This window comes from Leopardus geoffroyi, chromosome B4, assembly GCF_018350155.1.
Source record: "Leopardus geoffroyi isolate Oge1 chromosome B4, O.geoffroyi_Oge1_pat1.0, whole genome shotgun sequence".
NCBI lineage: Eukaryota > Metazoa > Chordata > Mammalia > Carnivora > Felidae > Leopardus > Leopardus geoffroyi.
The window spans coordinates 77,507,619-77,528,153 of record NC_059341.1 but is presented as its reverse complement, the minus strand read 5'-3'; the positions used below and the strand labels follow the sequence as shown (position 1 = coordinate 77,528,153).

Below are 20,535 nucleotides of genomic sequence, written 5' to 3'. Positions count from 1 at the left end.
CTATGAATAAATGCTTAATTACAATTTTATTCAGAAAAAAAAAAAAAAAGACACATCATTGTCAAAGAAGTGTAGTTTAGGGGCACCTGGGTAGCTCAGTTGGTTGGGCATCATACCCTTCCCAGCTCCAGTCATGGTCTCATGGTTCATGAGTTTGAGCCCCACACCAAGGCTCCTCACTGCGAGTGCGGAGCCTGCTTGGGATTCTCTCTCCTTCTCTCTGCCTCTCCCCCTCCCCGCCCCCCCTTAACATGTGCACCCACTCCCTCTCTCAAAACAAATAAACTTAAAAAAAAGTGAGGTTCAGACATGGATGTTGGTTGATATTTTCATTTAAGTTAACCAGTAAGATAAAAAAAAGTAAAATAGTGAAGAAGTGTACTGGAATTTCACTTATTTATCAATGACATGAGCAACTTGTTTGCTGAATTGGATGATAGTTTTTTTGTTTTTTTTTTTAAACCGCACGCTGATTTTGAGCACCACAAGTACTTCCTCCCCCCAGAGGGAGGAGGGCACCGTTCCTGGAAGCACTGAAATAGCAGGTCGATGCGCGGAGTGGACGGAGCAAGCTCCTATTCCATCTCCCAGCTCCAAAAATCCATTTAATATATTGTCCTCGGATAGAGGACGTATCAGATATTAAACTGATAAGAACAGATACTACACTTGATCTTAGCCAAAAGGCCGAGAAGCGATGGATGATAGTTTTTGAATACTGAAAGACTACCTCAATTTTTTGTGCTATTCACAATGTCAAGGCCAGGAATGTGATACATGTAAAGTTTAATTCTGCATTATCAACATTTTCTCTACAAGCCTACTGACTGTTTTTGTAAATGAAGCTTTACTGGAACATAGCCACATCCATTTTTTTGAGAGGGAGAGAGAGCAAGCGTGCGCAAGTGGAGGGAGAGGGAGAGAGAGGATCTTAATTAAGCAGGCTCCAAGCCCAGCATGGAGCCACTTGGAGGGCTCGATCTCATCCTGGTGAGATCCGACTGAGCCACCCAGGTGCCCCTGGCCACACCCATTTTTAATGTAAGAGTTGAGTAGTTATGACAAAGACCATATGTACTAGAAAGCCTAAAACATTTACCTTTTGTTTACAGAAGAAGTTGTAGACACTTGGGCCTAGAAAATCAACAAAACAATAAACTAAACCCTCATTTGTAACTTTTGCCAATTTCTGCAATGCAAATGTTCCTATTGAAGCCAATTTCAAACTACAAATGTGACCTTTCTGGACAGAGCTGGGAAGAGATGCATACATTCCCATCCGTAAGATACAACAGACAAATGCTCTCAGAGGAAGAGTTATTGGTAAAAGTAAGTTTTAAAAAAGTGACAAGTTTTGAGTATTTATTACCTGATTTTAACGTATTTAATTGTAAATTTACATAATTTGATTTTTAACAGTGGTTGAGCTTAACAACTGGCTCATAAAATCCCCCCAAATTTAGCAATGAGCCTTGCAAACTAGTACAAGTCAACTGTGGCTTACTACTAGCTCTGTTTTCTTTCTTTTTTTTTTTTAATTTTTTTTTTCAATGTTTATTTTATTTTTGGGACAGAGAGAGACAGAGCATGAACGGGGGAGGGGCAGAGAGAGAGGGAGACACAGAATCGGAAACAGGCTCCAGGCTCTGAGCCATCAGCCCAGAGCCCGACGCGGGGCTCGAACTCACGGACCGCGAGATCGTGACCTGGCTGAAGTCGGACGCTTAACCGACTGCGCCACCCAGGCGCCCCAAGCTCTGTTTTCAAAAGGGCACTAAGGGAGGGGTTCAGAGTAATTTGCCTAGTTGTTAAGTGGCTGTGTCGAGATTCAAATGTAGGTCTAAAACTCTGACCCCAGTTAGGCTTCATAGCCTTCTTAGCGGAGAATAAGGGCCTTTATTGGCTTGTTTTTTGTTTTTGTTTTTGTTTTTTTTTAAATTGGGTGTGTGTCTGTGACATATATTGAGGGAACTAAACCTGCAAGGGAATGCATCTTCTGGAGTACCATCCTATATTGATATGCATACTCTTTTACATTCCCATGTCGCCGGCCAATTTTGCTAGTCTTGATGCTTGCTACCCTATTCAGAAATCAGTCTAGCCTGGGTATTTGAAGGAAGAAGGGAACACGGATTGGTCCATGTATCATCTGCTGTTGGAAATTCCTCATTAGGTATTTCTCTTAACTGCTTTAGGAAGTGTAAGTATAGGCATTTAGTAACCCAAGCCCCTTGTAGCACTTATCAAGCTACGTGAGTTCCAAAAAACTTCAGACAACTTGTGATCTGAAACCTTTGCAGTGCAGGAAAAGGAAGGACTCTATCAGAGGCACTCACGCAGCCTCCCGGAACTGGGCCAAGAATCTGGGGTCCGGATGGCGCACTGGTAGGCCTCTTGACGTACTCAATCTTTCACAGAGCTCCAATGCTAAGCGAAGGAATAATAACTGTTCGAGCTGTTCGAAGAACTTGATCCGCCCCATCCAACCCCTTCATATTTACACAGCCTTGGTGAGGTGAAGCGACTTGATGAACGTCAAGCGGTAGAATCAGGATTAATTTATAGCTCTTTCCACTACACCACGCCACCTCCTCTAAATCACTCTCCCTGCACAAAACTTACCCCTGAAAGCACCAGGAACCTGGCTGGGGACTGGCCTACAGTTGAACCTAGGTCAAACCTCCCAGTCGCTCCGGAGTCAAACTGCGGTAACTCTGGGTCAGCGTTAAGACCAAAGCAGAGAAACGCAAAGCTCAAGGCTACAAAAGGTAGGCGCACCCCTCACTGATAGGCGCGGAGACTTAGACTTTGCCTCTAGAAAAGCAGCCACGCCTCCCAAGACGCCAACGCAGCGCGCAGCGGAGCCACGCGAGCGGCCCAGAAGGCAGGGCACGCAGTCGGCGACGCGCACGCCCGCCCCGAGGCCGCACGGGAGACCGGCGGGCGTGCGCGCCCCCGCGGCAGTGGGCGGGGTGGGGCGGGGCTCGGAGCCGGACCGGGGCGGGGCCGCAGAAGCTGTAGGTGTTGCAGCTGGGTCGCGACAGGTGCGCAAGGCAGAGTGCCTGGGACCCGTAGCCCCGCTGGTAGCAGCACAGAGGAAAGACCGCCTTCAGCCAGGTAAGGGCCTTCTCTGTCCACATCTTGCACGGCCGAAGAGTGCGCGAGACCCCGGCTTCCCTCCACAGTCTCCTTCTCCAGTGACTTCTGGGGCCAGGGGTAGCACCAGGAGCTTGAACCCCTTCCCCCCACCCCCGCCGAGAGAGAGAGGGAGAGTGTAGAGGAACCGCTGATCCTCTTGCTCTTTTCGTGTCTAGGTACTGCGCTGGTCTTGGGAGTAATTATGTAGGGCCGAATCTTTGCTGCCTGAGGGCCGGAGCTGATAGGACCACCTCTTCCATCGGGAAGACTCCTTTCTAACTATATACAGTTTTGGTGTGGTGGAGGAAGGCGGCAGTTCATCAAAATTCCAAATAGTCTCCTAGGGAAATATTCTGATATTCAACTGCTTTTTTCCCTTCTTCATTTAAAGCCATTCCCTCTGTCTTCGATTTTTCCCCATTCCATGCTGCCTACTGAACTCTAAGACACTTACACCCCTTTGAGGCATGTTGAGAATATAGCAGTCCTTGCAGCTGAGTGTGTCATCCCCAAATCGCTGTCGCGTATATATCACTGACACCTGTCACCAATATAGGTAGGTGTTAATATAAGGTAACTGTACACCCCTGGCTACACCTACTAAGCTTGAAGTTGTACGTGCTAGGAGCCAACCATCTGGCGTCCTTCCTTGCCTCCTTACTGGTGCTTAGAACGAGTTTAGCTGATCCTAGTGAGAGATATTTGAACTACTATTGTCTTTCACCTAATTCCTGCTTTCAAAAGTCTGCCTAATCCAGATGGTTCTACTGACTTGGCTCCTCAAGTTAGTGAAAGTACTTAGGGAGTTATCAGCCTTGAGACAATACCCCTTTGGGGGAGAGGTCTTCTTTTGCATTATTCTTTCTTTTGCTGTTGATTTAAGTGGTTAAACACAATACTTTTTATCCCCATAGTTACTAATACTATTCACAAGTGATAAATATTTTAGAAACCATAAAATAACACTTTCTTCTGAGGTCTGATGGAGACACAAAAGAAGATGACCTTCAACAAACATTTTCTAAGTTTCTGTGGAGTAATAACCTGGCTATGGGATGATTGTCTTAGGTAGACCTCCGAAAAGGTATAGAATTGGCAGGAGAGAAGGTTAAAAAAAAAAAAAAGTTTGTGTCCACATCTATTTCCTTGTTTTGCATCAACAGAGCGATACATAACATGCTATTAAATAATTTAGGAATTTATTTATTTCATTTTTTGGACAAAACAGTTATTGAGTGCCTCGTTTTGTCAGTTATAGTATGGATTCAAAGTTCCGAACATCCCCAAACATTAAAAAAAAGAAGAAGAAAAGAAAAAACTTTGGGCACCTGGGTGGCTCAGTTGGTTAAGTGTCCGACTTCGACTCAGGTCATGATCTCACGGTTCGTGAGTTCGAGCCCCACATCAGGCTCCATACTGACAGCTTGGAGCCTGGAGCCTGCTTTGGATTCTGTGTCCCCCTCTCTCTCCGCCCCACCCCTGCTTGTGCTCTGTCTTCTGTGCTCTGTCTCTTTCAAAAATGAGCAAACATTAAAAAAAAAAGTTCCAAACATCCCTACTCTAAAAAAGCTTAGTTAAAATCAAATGAGTTAGGCAGAATCAATAGATAAAACTTACAGTTTTGGTGAAATCAGTGCTATGCTAGAGATGAGGCCAGAGTGCTATGTCCCTCTTCTACTTTTCCTTGTAAACAAAATAAACAACACAAAAAACTTTGCGTATTAGTGAATTATTTTCCTCAGACATTTGTATTGCATATATGTCCTACCTCGTGTTCTGCCAACATTATGGCCTTTTGAAGATGGGATTAAGACTTGTCCTTAATTCTATGGTAGTTCATTAATGGTTGGTGGAGCTGTTTTTCACTGTTCTGTATTGGGTCTCGAAGTGTTGTTATCATGTAGTCCCTGAACTGTAGAACTTCTGGGAATAGAATAGTGTATTGGCAACCTTAGCAAAATAGTGCCATTTTGTAAAATTGCTTCATTGTGTAACTTTAACTTGGTACAGTCCAGTTTTGTTCCAGACTCTGGTTAAAAGTGGGCCAAATTTCAACCTTCTAATAATTCTAAGAAGAGAAAGCTTCAGAAGTGAAAATATTTCTATTAACAGCGCATCATGATGACAGGCTATTTTTTTCTTGCTAAGGTGCCTTCAAAATGTCTCTTCTTTCTTTTTTCTTTCCCTTTCTTTCTTTCTTTCTTTCTTTCTTTCTTTCTTTCTTTCTTTCTTTCTTTCTTTCTGACGGGAGACAGGATGGGTAAATGAGCGAAAGAGGAAAGGGTCAGAAGTGTTTGAAGATTCCTTGCAGAGCTTTATGATCTGAAGTCTATGATAGTCTTAAGCGCTTTCCATGTAACTTCAGGCTTTTATTAATTGCCTGCTGTGTGCCAGTGATCTAGTATATAGAGGATGAACATGATACAGTCCCTTCTATATGATAATGTTTTTCATTTTTAAATAGAGATTCTGAGGTAATAAAACAGATGATGGTTGTCTCATTTGGTAATTTGAGCCATGGTACTCGATGAACACATTTCTTTGACAATTATTTACCTCCTTTCTTTCTGTTTACACTCTGGGAAAGTGGTTTCACTGGGAATTTTTGGAAAGCCAGTCAGTATTTGCATGTATTTTCGGTATCTGTAACAATTATCTTTTTCCTTTAAAATACTTTCAAGTTCAATTTTAAGTATTGTTCCTCTTGGGGTTTCAAATTCTTTGCTTTCCTCTGATATTCTTCAAAAATCAACTGTAACTGACTTAGGGCTTCTGTACCAGAAGGGTTCACCAAAGACATATACACATAGACACAAAAGAATTTTGAGAGCACAGGAGATCATTAGACATCTTTGCCATAAAAGGCTACCTAACCACAAATTGGGAGAATTCGTCAGTCTATATTGACAGCAGAACAGGTTTTCAGTATTCTTACTTCCATACGCTCAGAAATAGGTGACTTTTATTTAGATTGGAATTGCACTCTTTCTGCAGATAGGAAAATGTGTGACTTGGTCCCTAAGTCAGGAATTTCCATAAGAAAAAGCTTTTTTTTTTTTTCTTAAGGTTTCTATGGTCTTTCACTATGTTTTATGATAGGCAGTTAAAGTACTTTATTTTGGATTGTGTACAGTAATCTCCAGGTGATGTTAAATTACTTAACACAGACTCTTAAAGTTCTTTAGTAACAAATGAGTGGTTGTAAATTGAGTAGTTTCCTAATGATTGTGGAACTGAGATTCTGTGGTAAATGGTACTCTTGGTAGAACCATACCGATGTGTTTATTCTGTGGCTGGATGCAAAGTCCTTGAGACCCAGTCAAGTTACTGTTCTAATGGAGACCTCTTTTTATTAAAAGGACATGGTTTGACCCAACAAGCAGTCCATTATTTAGCATGTCAAATGATTTCTTCACCCTTGAAAATGTTTCTAGAGACTTCACATTTGCAGTCATGAGAAGTTAACATGATACCGTCATATTTTACATTCTTTTTATTTTCTTTTAAAGAATTTCTTCATAATGCTACACTGAAACTAAGAACTTCCGTCTCTAGGGGTGAAAAGATGCAACTTTTCTTCTGATAACAAGTATGGAGCTATTTTTTCTCTTATTCATCCTCTAATGGAGTTTAGAAAGTTTCACAAACCCTCAAACATGTTTTTTCTTGCACTCCGAAGTATTGCCAATTTTTGTTTCATTGCCCATAGATTAGTAATCCTGATATACTTTTACTCGGTTGTAGATCTCCAAAATCTTTTTTTTCCCCACATAAACTGAAATTTAAACAAATGGCCTGGGACTTCTTTTCCTCATAGTCAGTTTCACTGACTAGGTAACATTTGCTCAGATTTGGCTTCCGCCTCTACAACTGGAGGAAACCTGTCTGTCCTTGCATCCTACCCAGTGACTTCCCTGGAATGGCCCTGTCACTGTCCTCCTTAGTTACCACTTGGCAACACTTGACCAAGTGGACAACTTTTTTGGTTATTTCTTTTAGTTGGCTTTCTTGACATGACTTTACCTGGTTGTCCATCTTCTAGTCTAACCACTTCCTCCCATGCCCCTTCACTAACTCAGTCTTTTGCCCCTTAAGTATGGGTTTTTGCCTTGGCTTAGCATCCTGTTCTTATAATGCTCTCTCTCTGTGCAGACTGATTTATTTCTGCAATTTCAACTAACATCTCCATGTGAGTGATTTACTGATTCGCTTTGAAGCTTTTTTCATATTTCATATAAAATTTCATATGAAACTTTATTTCATATTTCATTTCATATTCTTATTTTATTTTCACATAGACAAATATGCATATATAGTTGGAAGATAAGAATTACATATGCTTATTATAGAAAACTTGAGGAAAAATAAAGAAGGCAAAATATTCCATAATCTGTTCCAGTGGGAACTATTTGGTATATTTCCTTTCAGTCTTTTTTTCCTTTGATACACACACACACACACACACACACACAGACATACACAGGTAATTGGGCTCATCCTATTGTAGTAGATATAGTTTTGTATCTGCTTTTTCACTTTACATTATGTCATAATTTTCAGTGGCATCAAAATTATTTGAAAACAATTATAATGGATGTTCAATGTCCTAATGTGTTGCTGTTGCATAATTTACGTGTGTACTAGGGTATTTCAATTGTTACAATATTATTAACAAGTGAAAAACAATGAGAACAAATTGATGCATAAATCTTTGTACAGATCACTCACTGTTTCCTTAGGTCAGATTGCCAGAAGTTCAATTACTGGGTCATAGGGCATAAAAATTAAAAAACACTAAACCTGCTGCCAAATTGCTTTTCATAAAGATTAGACTCTAATTAATACTCTCACCTGCAGTGATTGTGAGTGCCCGAGTGCCTCCTTCATAATATTGGATCTTATTTTTTATCTTTATTAATTTGATAAGCAAAAGTGATTAATTTGTATTTAATTACTAGTGAGAGCAAACATTTTTCATATATTCACATCCATTTCAGTTTCTTCTGTGAACTGTCTTTTGGTTAGTCCATTCCGATTTTTATTGGGGTCTTAACATTTTAATTATGTTGTTTTTTGTTCGGGGTTCTTTCATTTATTTGGGGCTATGGGGAGGGAGTACAGATTTTTGTTAGGCCAAATTGAATGAGTGAAGGGATGAAGTGGAAAGTGTGCAGTAGTTGAAATGGTGGTGTTTTAAATGCCCGTTGGTATAAGGAGCCAGAGCTTATGTTTGTTGGAGCAGCACTGCAAAATGGAAAGGGTGCCTCCTTGAAAGTCAGAATTGCCAACTTGGTGTTGGGAACCAACCACTTAGGTCGTGTTGGGAAAGTCATCCATCCTCTCTGAGCCTTATCTGTGAAGTGAACAGGGTTGGGTTATTGATCCCAAAGTCCATACACCGTCTGTGCCGAAAGGGTGACTTACAAGCCACTGCTCTCTAGACATTGTGAAATTATTTTTTGTCCCATCCCTGACCCGTTGCCCATTTTAGATATATAGAGCCCGAGGAAAAAGACTGGATGCAGTAAAGGCAATTTTCATAGTGGGCAGTAAGGCTTAATAGAACCTAAAGGCAGAACAATAGAAGTTGCAAAGATTGGTAATTTTTAGGCACTCCCATGGATTGACACTTGGCAACCTAGTTACATAAGTCATTGGAGCCCTGCTGATGTATGCCACAAAGCCCCACCATCTCTAATGATACAAAGCAAATCTCATTTTATGACAGCCTGTTTAAGTTGCGAAGCCAAGGTACTCAACAACTTCCAGGATTCCATACAGAAACTATTCAGAGTGGGGGTTCTTCTTTGTTATTTGTACAAGCTCTTCATTTTAAGAATATTAATTATTTGCCCTGTGGTCAAATGTTTAACTAGTTATTTGCCTTTTAGTTATCTATAGATCTTTTCCTTTGGGATTTCTTTTGTTGCTTTTATTTTGTGAAGCCTTTTGCCTTCTGGAGATGGATTAAGTATTCAGTTCGATTTCCTTCTAGCTTTTATGGTTTTACTTCTTATGTTTAATTCTTTGTCTTGAATTTATTTAGGAGTACCAAAGCAATGTGTTTAGTGCCTTTGCATATCTCCTGAGCTCCAGATCCCTGTCTCCAACTACCGGGGCTATGTACCAGGCATTATGTCCACCTAGTTTCCCTAAGGAGAAAGCTTGAAGTTGTCTTGAAAGTTTTAGTCTCATTTCCCACATTTAATCAAAACTCACTACATTTGGTTGATTCTACTCCAACAGTGATAATGGCTCTTTGTCATTGTTCTAATTAATACCCCCCTTTTTTCGTTAGTCCTTAGAATTGGCTTCAGTTTTTCCTCTTTAGACCAGAGTTGTCATTAAAAAATAGAACACCGACTCTCAAAGTATGGTTTCCTTGATTACCTGTTTCAGAATCGCCTGGAGTGTTGGTTAAAAAAGGTAGGTTCCCAAGTCCCACCTAGACTTATAAACTGATATATTTGGGGGAATGGGGTCTGGGAATCTGCAGTTTTAACAAGTGCCTCAGGAGATTCATTTACACACTTAAGGGGAAGCAAAGCACAAGTATATTAAATCTAAATTTCTCTGAATGCTATTCAAGACCCCCACTCCCACACCCTGACAGCCTATTTTTCCAGACTTATCTCCCACATCACTACCCACCCACCTGGCATTGTAGCCATACAGTGATTCATGGTTTCCTGGACCCACCCTGTCCTTTCCTGCCTCTGTGCCTTTGCTCATGCAGTTCCCACAGCCTCATGCTCCTCTCCCTCCTCCCACTCCTGCCTAAATCCTTTTCCTTAAGAGCTCAAATAAAATGCTCCTTTTAAAAAATGAAGCCTCTAATTTGTTCTATTTTAATCATTGGCTCCCTCCCCAGTCTTCACTTAGCACTTTATTTTTACTTCTTTTTTTTTTTTACCTTAATGCTGTCACTATGAATTATTGCTTCCTTAAATGATTATAAGTCTTCTAATTGTGAGAACTTTGCCTTTCATTTCCATTTTGTAGTCATTATACATATAATAAGCAATTAAATATCATAAAGTATATGAAATATATCTCATCTTGCAAACAGTATTCCATAGAAATGTTTGGCTTTGCACCACACTTAGAATAAAGTTGAGATCTTTTACCACTGCTTGTAAATCCTTATTTAAGGATGAGTGCTGCCACTCATCTCTGTCATCTTCTCATACTTTTCATTCACTCCCTAGTCATATTTTTCCTGCCTCAGTGCCTTTGCATTTGCTATTTCTTACACGTTGAAAACTCCTACATCTGTTCTCTTTGCCTGGCTGGCTGCGTATCTCCTCCCCATCATTCAGGTCTCAGCTCAAATGTCATTCACTCAAGGAGGCTTTCCCTGACCACTATCTAAGGCATCTGCCCCTTTTCCTACTGCCACTTCAGTTACTCTCCTTGCATTTCCTTCACTGCACTAATCACAGTTTTTAATTGTCCTGCTTCCTCAGTAGAATGGAAGCTTCATGAGAGCAGAGACCTTGTCTCACTTTTAATGTCATGTCTTTAGCAAACAGAGCACTGCTTGACATGTGGTAAGTTCTCAGTAAGTATTTGTTGAATGCACACATAAGCCTTGAAGATAGACTTTTCATTTTACCACGTCCTGTTTTGGTTTGCAGCTCAAAGTTTTGTTGTTGTTTTTTAATGGACAACAGCTGATGTAGTTCCATCAGGGTTCAAATCAGGTAGCAGCCTCTGAGGGTTTCTGAAGGTAGCAGGAAAAATGGAGACTGTGATAGCCAGGATTCACTTCCATCTGAATGCAGGCTTTCCAAGGTGTTCCCAGGATCCAGGCCACTATTTTACTACTGCTGTCAGCATCTACTTCCAGCGTTGTTACTGCTGGCCAATTCTAGTCTTTAAACTCTCGTTACATTTTTAAAAGTGAGCAAAATTAGAATCCAACCAATCCTCAAGCAACCAAAAGTTTTCTTCTGGTTTCCTTCTCTAGAAGAAAAATAAGAAAGCTACCTAGAATCCTCAAGGAAACATGAAATGATGTTCATTATATTTACTACATGCCTCTTGATTTGAAAGATTTTTAGCAACAGCCTTAAACAAGGTGTTTCTTGGGAGCTTGGGTGGCTTAGTTGGCTGAGTGTCTGACTCTTGATTTGGCTCAGGTCATGATCTCACAGTTGTGAGACTGAGCCTCCTGTCGGGCTCCACAATGAACTTGCAGCCTGCTTAAGATTCTCTCTCACTCTGCCCCTCCCCTATGTGTGTTTGTGCTCTCTCTCTCTCTCTCTCTCAAAAACAAAACAAAACAAAAAAATAAACAAGGTGTTTCTTGTTAACATCTCATTGAACCAGTCTAACTCATCAGTTATAATTTCTTCCAATTTCTCTTCATTGGGTAGACTTATTCTTTCATTCCATTTTTTCTTGAAACTGGCTTGAAACTTTATTAGAAATTACAATAGTTTTTATAGCAACTTATAGTTTTCAAAGTATTCTGGGTTTTTTTTTTCCCTCATTTAATGCTTACAACCATCCCTTGTGAGTACGTTTTTGAGATGTAGAAACTGAGACCCACTGATTCATTTTCCCATGTCACCCAAAAGCCCACTACTCAATTAAATGCCTCTCAATAACTTTTTAAAACAGCACCATAATTTGATATAATTTTTAGAAGGTAAACATGAAAATGTAGTTGAAACATTAACGTTATACGTTTGTAACCGGTCCCTAAGAAATAAGATGCATAAGTTAGTTGAGATAAGTACAAAATTTTGTCACTTCTGTGGCTCTATGGTTTGGTAATTCTTTGTTTGATCAGCCTCAGCTATGCTTGTCCTTGATTAAAGCATTGTTCTGGGTGAGCTGCTCAGATTTTTACAGAAAGGAAAGATTAGAGAACTTGCCTAGAGAAGAGTCACTTTTCAGTAAGCCCGTTTTAATTCTCCTCTTGCTTGAAGGGATTGGTTCAATTGATCTGAACTGGCCTTTCAGATTGAGCAGGTCCTGAAAAAAACACATCATCTAAAATTTCAGATAAGAAGAATGGAAGCCAGGTCCTTCCTGGAAATGGCCAGGAGTGAAACTAAGAAGCCCTGTATTTGGAGAAAACTCAATTAATTATTAAGGACAAAGGACTGGTACAAGGAGGTTATATCCTTAATGGAAGCAGCCTTAAAATAAGTGTACATGATTCTTCTGCTTTGACATTGTAAAGAAGGTTCTTTAATTAGCCACTTTGTCTTAATTAAGCATGTGATTGGCAAGACCTGTGAGCATGTAGTTTATAGACATTCAATTATGTAGGTGGGCCTTTGTTTTGATATGTGGCAACTGAGAACTAGCAGAATGCTGTTTTTTATTCATATGACAGATGTTTATTGAGTCCCTACACTGTACCAGGCACTGATATTTGATGCATCTGATGTTAAAGTATGGAATGGTACAAAGGTTAAAGGAGAAACAGGCTATTTAGAGTAAATCTATGCTTTCGATAATGGTCTCTGTTGACTATAAATTTCCACATTATTTTTCCAATTAACTGTGCCTTTTTCTACTTTTCGCTTTAAATTTGAAATTACTGACATAATTATCTGCTTTTCTATGTACTGATAGAGGTTTTCCTTACTATGTGCGAAAAATACTGAAAAAAGACTCAATCCATTGGATTATGTTTGTCCTTACAATGTGTTAATTATCAACTGGGCACAGGGAGGAGGAAGAAGAACCAAGCAGAGAAAAATTACAAATTAGATTTGAGAGAGAAGTCGAATCAAACTTGGAGTAGATTGGGTAATTTTTAATTTAAAGAAGAAAAAAAAAAAAGATTAGAAAGAATCTTGGGTGGTTCTTTGTGACCTAAAAATTTTAGACCAAAGTTCGTGTTTAAAGGCTGTAACTACAGGTTACTCTTTTACTAAAATAAGATATGTGAATGCTACCGCAATTATGTAAAAAGCTAATTTGGGTTTCAAAAGTGCAAGAAGATAAGATATTCAAACTAATGAATAAAGTGATAGAAGCTGTGTAGGATGGTGATAATTATATCATCTTCCAGTTAGAGTTTTTACAGAGGTGTTAAGAACACCTAAAATTTGGCCCTTAAACAGTATAATTTGAGAGAGATTTAGACTTTTGGGTGCAGAGAAACAGTGTCAGGGTTTTAAGCAGATCTGATGTTCCTGGTAGTTACTGCCAGTTTCTCAGAGATGACATTCAAGGTGCTCTTTTTTTCTTGCTGATATAACGAAAATAAGTTGACCCTAAAATATAGTGTGCACTAGAATGGCAATTGTAGTTTATTCTCTCTGCAAGAGGTCATTTTATTTTCATCCCAGCCTCCTAAAAAATGAATAAGTTAACATTTATTTTGGCCTTTCTGGGCCTCAGTTTCTTCATCTGTAGAGTGGGACGGCAATATTCTGAGTTTGCTACCGTGAGGATTAATAAGTTTATATATGCAAAACAAAACAGGATCTGACACGTGGTAAACATTCAATAGACATTAGCTATTTTTATTACCAGCACCACTGTTACTTTATAAGCACTTATTTTAGCACTGAGCTAAAGGAACATTTTAGAGATGATGAGACTGAGGCTTAGAGTAATTTTCCTAGTGTTACCCCATAAGCAAGGAGCAGATTCAAAATGTAGACCTAGGCTGAAAGAAACTGGAGACAGAATCGGCTTAGATATGGAACAGACTGGGGCATTTGGCCCAACTCTTACCCATCTCTTCTAGTTTCAAGACGCTTAGGATAAGACTGGCCCAGAGCACCCCCCAGAGACCAGGAACTTGTGTTTTGCAGTAAGTAGTTAGAACATGGACATTAGTGTCTGTCAGACTGTCCCAAATCTTGGCTCTGCCACTTACTAGCTATGTAATCTTTGGCAGGTTATTTAACCTTTCTGAGCCTCGGTTTCTTTCTCTGTAAGATGAGAATAATAGTATTTGTTTCGGGGCACCTGGGTAGCTCAGTTGGTTAAGTGTCCAACTCTTGATTTCAGGTCAGGTCATGATCTCATGGTTGTGAGTTTGAGCCCTGAGTCGGGCTCTGAGGTGGCAGCATCGAGCCTACTTGGGATTCTGCTCCTGCCCTGCTTGCTGTCTCTCTCAAAATAAAATAAATAAACTTAAATAAAAATTTGTTTCATGATATTATAGGGACTAAGGGAGTAAAACCAAATGGAATGAATCACCCTGCATATGACCAGCACTCAATAACCTGGCCCCAGGCTTACGCTAAGGTGGCCCAGATTTTTTTTTTATCTGATTCTGACACAGTCCATCTAGATGGTTGGTGATTAGGGCCTGTGTCTGCCTCCCTGCTGAGGCCTAAGAACCCTGGGATCAAACCAAGTCTAAACACCCAAAGCTGTTTTTACATTGGAATCATAGGGGACTCTTAAGAAAAATTAGAAGTGTTCAGACTTTACATGAGAGATTCAGATCCCAAAGATGATCCTGATATTCAAAGCACCCTCCCCAACCCCTGCCTCACCTCCCCACCCTTGACCCCTGCACAACTAAGAAGTGTTAGGTTGGCTAGTTGAGGGTAGCAGCTGAAGCGCAATCCCAAACAGTGATCTTAATGCTTGGATTGTCGGTGTCAGTGGGAATATTAATGAGTAGTCAAGGGGTGGGTGCCCTACAAAAAGGAACTCTACAGAAACGATCTCATCTGTGTAGTCAAACAACGTTTCTGTTTGGAAAGAATATTAATGAGATCTGGATAGGAATCAGACACCGGGAAAGGACAGCTGCTGTGAGAGGCAATTTGAATTGTACAAGGAGTTACACATGATATTACTAAAGTCCTTGTGCCATTTTAAAAAGTAATTAAGTTGTAAAGATAACCAACAATTTATAAACAATGTTTTAAAAACAACTGTAGTTTCAAAAAATAAATGTATTGAGGGGCCAGCACATATTTGAAAATATGTTCAACTTTCCCCATGAGTAAAGGAATGAAAAGTAAAACAATAATATACCATTTTTCATACATCTAGCAGATTGGAAAATATAAAAAGGATTAGCAATGCTCAATATTCACAAGGATGTGGAGAATAGTCTTTCTCATATAGCTGATGGTTCAAATATAAATGGATGCAAAAATATATACAAATTGATGCAACTTTTTTGGAGAAAAACTTGGGAATGTGTATTAAAATTTTGATGCATAGGCCTTTTACTAGAAATGCTGCTTCCAAGAATTTATGCCATGGATGCATACTTCCAAGTAGGCAATGATAGAAACATTTTCATTGCCGTCTTGTTCTTAATAATGAAGAACCTACAGCAACCTCTATGTTCATTGACAGGCGCCTGGTTAAATAAGTTATAGACTATTGCAGAGTGAAATAGTATTTGGTACTGAAAGGGTGAAGTAGATCGCTATGTCCTCCTCCATCTATATGTCCTTTCCTATATGTCTTCCTGTCATGTGTGAGAAGATGTCCAAAAGGAAACAAATAGTTGCTGAATAGCATATTAACATAAAGTCATTGTTATTGTTAAAAAAAGAAAGTATGTGCGCTGGTGTTAACCTCACTGTGCCTCAGTTTCCTCATTTGTAAAATAGGTATCATTATAATGATCAATATAATGTCTACGTCATGAGTTGTTGTGAGGATAAAATGAGATAATATTTGTGGAATGCTTAGGACAGTGACTGACATATTATGCTGGGTGTTTGCTATTATTATCATGCATGGGCAATATCAGAAGGTTTATGCTCCAAAGTGTGACAGAGGTTACCTTTGGCAAGTAGAGTTGTCTTGGGGGAAGGGGTGTGCAAAAGCAGGCAGAGACTTCGATTTCTTACATTGTATGTGTCTACATAATTGTTTATGACAAGCAGGCCCATCGCGTGACCAATCACTATGACAAAGAAGCGAGGCAAAGAAGAAAATGGTGGCTCCAGTTTGGAGTGCTTATTGAAACCTGTGGAGTGAGAGGTTCCCCGAAGGAAAGGAGGAGGGTGAAAGACGGTGGTGATGTGGGGATACAAAAAGGATGCTCATTGATTCCACCTTGGCTGCTGAAGCTCTTTTTGAAAACCACTAACCTAATTAAAGATCAAAAAATTTTAAATTGCACAAGAACCTTATGAAGGCCCAACATTTATATCTGGACTTTTCCTTTTTGCAATTTAGTTTTACATTTATACTAAAGAAGTGATTCATGTTTCATTTGACTTTTGGACAAAAGCTACAAAAAAGTAATTGCTCACATGTCCAAAACATTTAGGAAGAGGTAGTTCTTTGAATAATTATAAAATAAAAATTTTGATCTTTTAAAGGCACCACTAATGTCTTTTCAACTAGCATTACTACCTCCATTATGTAATATTATAATCTTTGCACTAAAAAAGTCAAACAGCTGAAGAATATGCTACATTTATGAATTATTTTCATCAGAGCCTTATGACATAGGCCTTGTTAAGACAGTATGACATATAAACTAAGCTAAGCCAAAATATGTAATCTGTTAACTGAACCTTTAGAATAATGTTTATTCGATGTGTTAGACACAGAGGCATACGACAGTACTAACAAGATTTGGCTCTGACCTCAAGCAATGTGCCAGGCACTGTTTTTCATTTATTATCTCCTTTTATTTTTAGAACAACCCTGTATCTTAGGGTTATCATCCTCATTTTATACAGAAGGAAAGTGTAGGATGGAGTGGTTGCCATGCATCTGGTTAGCACTGGAATCAGGATTGGAATCAGCTGGTGTTTCCATGGTACCGCTCTGCCCCCAAATAACCAAGACGTGAGGATAGGTGATGTGAGCCCCGTGTTGAGGGCACACTGAGAATTCTCAGGGACCTCAGTGATCAGCTATCATCCAGTCTAGTGACTTTAAAACTATAATTTTCTTAAGTTTATTTATTTTGAGAGAGAGATAGAAAGAGCTTGCACAAGCAGGGGAGGGGCAGAGAGAGAGGGAGAGAGAGAGAGAGAATATCACAAGCAGGCTCCACACTGTCTGGGCAGAGCCTGACGCGGGGCTTGAACTCACAGACTGTGAGATCATGACCTGAGCCGAAATCCAGAGTCAGATGTTTAACTGACTGAGCCACCCAGGTGCCCCCAAACTGTAATTTTTAAAATAGAAGTTTTATTGAAATACTCATATACCATATAATTTACCTGTTTAAAGTGTGCAGTTCAGTGGTTTTTCGTATATTCACAGAGTTGTGCAGCCATCACCACAATCAATATTACAACGTTTTTATCACCTCCCAGAAAAAAACCCACACCCTTTAGCAGTCAGTCCAATCCCCTTCAACCCCCCTGCATGTGTGAGGCAACCACTTATCTACTTTGTGTTTCTTTTTTTTTTTTTAATTTTTTTACATTTATTTATTTTTGAGAGACAGAGACAAAGCACAAGTTGGGGAGGGGCAAAGAGAGAAGACACAGAATCTGAAGCAGGCTCCAGGCTGTGAGCCGTCAGCACAGAGCCTGACGCAGGGCTCGAACCCACAGACTGCAAGATCATGACCTGAGCCGAAGTCAGACGCTCAACCAACTGAGCCACCCAGGCACCCCTCTACTTTGTGTTTCTATAGGCATGCCCATCCTAGACATGAAATAGAATCATACAATATACGATCTTTGTGACTGGTTTCTTTCACTTGGCATAATTTCAAGGTGCACCCATGTTGTACCGTATATCAGTTCTTCATTCCTTTTCATGGCCAAATATCATACTTTTATATGGATAGACCACATTTTGTTTATCCAGTTATCAGTTGATGAATATTTGGAATGTGTCCACTTTGGGGTTACTGTGAATAATGTTATTATACACAATCATGTACAAGTTTTTGAGTGGACATGCGTTTTGTTTGTTTTTTTTCATTTCTCTTGGGGGGGGGGTGTACCTCCCCCAGGAGTGGAATTCCTGGGTCACATGATAATTATGTGTTTAACCCTCTGAGGGGCTGCCAACTATTTTCCAAAGCAACTGCATCATTTTATATTCTCATCAGCAGTGTGTGTGAGGGTTTCAGTTTCTGTATATCCTCTCCAACACTTGTCAGACTATAATTTTTTTAACCGCATCCCACAGTAAGAAATATTTTACATTCTTACCCAGTTTATCCACACACAAATAACTGAAACAAAAGCTTTTTGAAAGACTACTTATACTCCGTGTGATGCAGTCTGACATTTTGTATTTCATTCTGTTCTTTTTCTTTAGCACAGACATCTTGGCTCTGACCCGTTAAAACTGATTTCACAACTCACTAGTTGTGACCCGCAGTGAGGAAAATACTAGGCTGTTTTAACCTTTTCATTTCACACAAGAGGAAATTGAGGCCCTGAGACATGACTTTTTCGGCAGATGATACTGCTAATTAGTTGTAGATTAAAGATTAGAACCCATGTCTGTTGGCTTCCTGCTTTAACTTTTGACATCTCGAATTTAGTTGCCATCATATTCAGTTCTTTCTTTTCTTTTCTTTCTGGAGTGGTAAAGTGTGAATCGCTAAGGGTGAATTCTGTAAGCACCCCATGAAAGTTGCTCTGATTCTTTGGTGAGCAGTTTCCAGAAGTGGAATTGCTTCTCAGAATTACACAACCTCCTTTTCATTATTCTTGCTCTGCATCTTAGTGGTTTTTTTAAATGTTTGTTTGTTTGTTTGTTTGTTTATAGAGTGAGAGCAAGCAAGGAAGGGGCAGAGAGAGAGAGGGAGAGAGAGAATCCCAAGCAGTCCCCACACTGTCAGCGCAGAGCCCTCCACGGGGCTAGATCTCATGACCATGAATGAGATCATGACAGCCGAAATCAAGGGTTGGATGCTTCGACTGAGCCACCGAGGCACCTCTCTCTTAGTGTTTTTAGAGATCAAAATATCCTTGGGGCGCCTGGGTGGCGCAGTCGGTTAAGCGTCCGACTTCAGCCAGGTCACGATCTCGCGGTCCGTGAGTTCGAGCCCCGCGTCCGGCTCTGGGCTGATGGCTCGGAGCCTGGAGCCTGTTTCCGATTCTGTGTCTCCCTCTCTCTCTGCCCCTCCCCTGTTCATGCTCTGTCTCTCTCTGTCCCAAAAATATAAAATAAAAAAAATATATATATATATATCCTTAAAAAGTGATTTTTTAAAAGAGACAAAATGTTGCTAAGGTGATTCTGTCTTGATACAAACATCTACATCCTTGTTGACCCCTGGGAATTTGATCATTGCTACAAATTTCTTATTGTCTAGGATACATGTTTCTACAGAGACCTGGCTAAAACTATTCCAAGAAGAATAGCAGTGACAATTCTAACAGACTTGTAAACTTGCCTATAGACTTGTCTGTCACAGTGTGGCTGAATAATAGAGTAGTGAGCCTTTTAGGTGCAGTATTTGAAGTTATTTAATCATTCTATTTTTTTCATATTCCTTGAGTTTAACTCAAAAGTTTGAATAAACTAAAATTACTAAGTCACAGTTCTGAAAAATGATACGTACTTTCTCAACAACTAGCCTTAAGACTGTGTAACAAGCATTCATTTTTTTGTACTGATAGTGTTTTGGATGAAATTTAAACCTGATGTAATTTCATTCAAAACATATGCAAAAAGTTCCTTCTATTTAAATTTTTTAATGTTTATTTATTTTTGAGAGAGAGAGAACGGGGGAGGGGCAGAGAGAGAGGGAGACACAGAATCTGAAGCAGGCTCTGAGCTGTTAGCACAGAGCCTGATGCAGGGCTTGAACTCACGATCATGACCTGAGCCAAAGTCAGATGCCTAATTGAGCCACCCAGGTGCCCCAAAGTTCCTTCTATTTAGAAGGCAATGTACTAGATGCCAAGAGGGCAAGAGGCAAAGTAGATCTGTCCCCTGATCCCAAGAATCTTTCTGTCAAGTAGAATTTATAAAATTATAATAAGATAAAGGAAGTGACCTATGCTGATTGGGAATAGGGCCAGGGCAGTTCAGGAAAGGGTTCTTTGAGGAGGTGATCTTTACTGGAGTCTTGAAAGGTGGATAGTTGAGGAAGGGATAACATTCTAGGTGGAGTGAAAAAATATATGGTGTATCAAGGGAGTAGAAACTGGTGATGACATAATTTTGGAGATTCTCTTTTCATGTCAAAATTCTATGAAGTTAGGCTTCTCCCTAGTAGCAGAGAAAGAATTTAAAATAAATAAAAGGAATGCTAGAATGAATCTTGTGATACTAAATTATTTGATGCTAGATTGTGTGTGTGTGTGTGTGTGTGTGTGTGTGTGTGTGTGTGTGTGTAAACAGGTAAATAAAGAAATAAATATATATATTCCTGGTTCTATCTCCCAAGGCAGCCTAGAAGCAGTGACATCTCAGTAGCAATGAGAACATGTAGTCTCCAGATTTGGTTTCTCCAATAAAAGGAATCACAACTCCTTGTAGTACTTGATTCCAGGCCTGGGACCAGGCAAA

At 39.8% G+C, this 20,535-nt stretch overlaps 1 protein-coding gene and 1 non-coding gene across 5 annotated transcripts in view; one reads left to right on the top strand and one right to left on the bottom strand.

Moving 5' to 3' along the window:
- Positions 1 to 508: 508 nt before the first annotated feature.
- Positions 509 to 699, bottom strand: LOC123592353. The gene has a single exon (XR_006709740.1). It is a non-coding gene; the product is annotated as a U2 spliceosomal RNA (small nuclear RNA).
- A 2,299-nt stretch (positions 700 to 2,998) lies between these two features.
- LIMA1 (LIM domain and actin binding 1) overlaps positions 2,999 to 20,535 on the top strand; it is an 84,929-nt gene continuing 67,392 nt past the window's right edge. For 2 of the 4 annotated variants that reach the window (XM_045464226.1, XM_045464223.1), the window contains exon 1: positions 2,999 to 3,117. The gene's annotated coding sequence lies outside the window, so the exon portion shown is untranslated. Of the gene's footprint in view, positions 3,118 to 19,018; positions 19,035 to 20,535 lie in introns of those variants that run through there. The other 2 variants (XM_045464228.1, XM_045464224.1) reach the window with 2 other exon arrangements.